Below are 2,763 nucleotides of genomic sequence, written 5' to 3'. Positions count from 1 at the left end.
GTTGAGAGTGGAAAAAGACTGACTGATTTTTATTATTTTTGAGATCTGAATGATTGATTTTTAATGGATTTAGAGTGATGTATGCTTGTTAATGGAAGTGTTTGAGAGTGTTTTTGATGATATTGATTGTGTTTTCAAAGCTCATGATGATTTTTAGTGGAGATATGAAGCTCTGTAATGTTCTAATAGGTTCTATTGAGGTTCCGATTGGTTCTGTATACCTTCTGTATAGCTTCTGTTTTGTTTGGATTTTCTTCTGTGTGAAGCATGGATTGATGATTGATGAAGATTGAAATCTTTTGGAAGCTTATTGAATATTTTTTGATAGTTTGGAATGGTTTTAGTATGAGTTATGAGGATTTGATATTCTCTGATGACCTTCTGTAACCCTCTGTAAACCTTCTATAGAGCCTCTGTATCTGTTCAGTTCCTGTTCTGTATCTGTTCTGTAGATCTTTTGTAAGTGTTCTCTAGAATCTATATGTGTCTTTGGAAAAGTCTTCTAACTTTTGGAAAGGATGAATCTAAGTTCAAAAGAGCTAAAACAAATGGAAGAAGCAGCTGCTGAAGACTGAAGAGAAGACTGAAGTGATAGTGACAGTAGTGAGCCATGAAGAGACATTGTAGTGGCTCTGGTGCCTCTTCGCATCAGACATACCTCTTGGGAGGTGCATCCACGACCTAAGAGGGATTATTGAGAGTCATTATTGAGTATTGTAGTGAGAAGATGATGTACTATTGAGAGAGAGAGAGAGAGAGAGAGAGAGAGAGAGAGAGAGAGAGAGAGAGAGAGAGAGAGAGAGAGATAGTCAATTATATCAAAACAGTGTATTTATGTATGAGAGATTGACAGAGAAAACTATGAAGACATTGAAGATGAATGCTATGTGATTGATTTCCATTCAAAAATGGTGTATTCTTTTGTGTTCCTTGTTCTATTGATGGATTCTATGAAGATGTTGAAGATTATGGTTGATTCTATTAAATCTGTGGGAGATATCTATTATGTTGCTGTGTGAAGATTTGATGTTTTCTTTGTTTTGGTCATGAAAAGAATGAAATAAAAGCTTGTTGATGTTACAAGATAGATTTTCTTGCAGTAGAATCCCCTTTTCCTTGGTATTCCTCTTGGGGCTCCACATATATCATTTTAGGCTCATTCAAAGGGGAGTTGTGGACAAAAACAGGTGGTTGCAACTAGCGATACAGTTGTCACTCATGTCCTCTAAGAGGGCTATGCAAAAAGATAGTAAGAGGGTAGCACACATCATTAGCATAGCCATTACACAACTATATATGCCAGCATTGAGATAAAAAAATAGTGGCGAGAGGGGGTATTCTTGTGGAATAGGGTCTTGCATTAATAATACTCTAAGAAGCCTAAGGTAATTACAAGTTTTGAGGAAAGTGGGGTTCGAGGGCAAGAGTTGAATTCATTGAGAAAATGGTGAATAGAGGCATACAATTCATGCTCACGAAAGGTAAGTGCTTCCTTGGGCTTAGTGGTGTTGACATTATAGATTTTTGGAAAGTCATATCGGACATGGACAGTTGGATTGAAGTCCACTCCTACCCTTCTAGGATATGGCATGTAAGTGGGATTATTCCTCTCGAAGTGTAAGGTGTTGCAAAACAATATCCAAGCGTCCATATTGCCATCCCAGATTTTCCTTCTCCACCTTGGCTGGCACTCGTAGCCCTTTACCGTTCCGGGCACCTGCATGACCTTGTTCTCCCAATAGTGTGTTTCAACAATCCACATGTCTTCCAGCCTTCTACCTACATTAATCACCTCTTCCACCACCTTGGTTGATAGAACTCTGCTCAATGTAGTGGGGAAAAATTAAAGGCAAAGGGTTCATGACCGTTCTCCTTCTGCTCCCATACTATGAGTTTTGCATTCCAATCTATTGGGAAACAATCTTCCCTTGAAGGGGGATGGGTGATTTTGGGGCCACTATTAGTTGAGCTCTTAGCTCCTCCGTGCCTAGTCCAATATGTTCATTACTCTCCTTTTGATCTTTGCTTTCCTTTTTGTAGTGTTGTCTACCTCATTCTATACTTCTAGTCGTGGAGAGGGAGGGTGTGGGACTAACTCCTCATCTTGCTACACCATTTCAAAGGTTGATCCTGCTTCTTCAATTAGCCTTTGCATCTCCTCTCCCCTATGCTCTTGTGGCTCTCCTTCCTTGGGCCCTAGAGAGTGAGAGCAAATTTTTGAGCTCGGGATGCGTCTAAAATTTGCCAAAAAATCTGGGATTTAGGGGAAAAATATTCAACATCGAAGGTGGCGACTCCAGCTAGGACAATTTTAAGCACAAAGTGAAAGACGACTTTTAAAAGGCACCCAAGCGACACTTGTGGATTTTTGATAATTTTTTAGACTGTCGTGCGGGTTGTCAGGAGTTGCCAGTCAATGCGGGATGTCAAGCTGGACACCCAAGATTTTTCAGAGCTCGAATCGGATGCTGGACGAGGAAGGAGCCAACAAATGGTCAAGATGCGAAGAGGTGGACACTTGAGAGGTCAAAATTGGGCATGGCTTTTGGAGTTTGGACATTTTATGCCACATGAAACTTCTCATGAAATCGTGGAGAGAGAGAGGATGAAGGAAGCATGGACAGTTTGCGCCTAAAAAATGCTCCAAGATGTTGATGATGATGATTTGCTCCCTGCAAAAAACCTACCCAACTGATGTTAGCCTTGATCTTCTCCCTCTTGATGGATCTTATCGCCTGTCTTTGCCCGTGAAATGGCTATGGG

The sequence above is a fragment of the Lygodium microphyllum genome, unplaced genomic scaffold, assembly GCF_053477565.2.
Source record: "Lygodium microphyllum isolate KBCC unplaced genomic scaffold, Lygodium_microphyllum_v1.1.10 scaffold_55, whole genome shotgun sequence".
NCBI classification, from domain to species: Eukaryota; Viridiplantae; Streptophyta; class Polypodiopsida; order Schizaeales; family Lygodiaceae; genus Lygodium; species Lygodium microphyllum.
The sequence above is the reverse complement of the archived record's forward strand: the minus strand, read 5'-3'. Positions refer to the sequence as shown.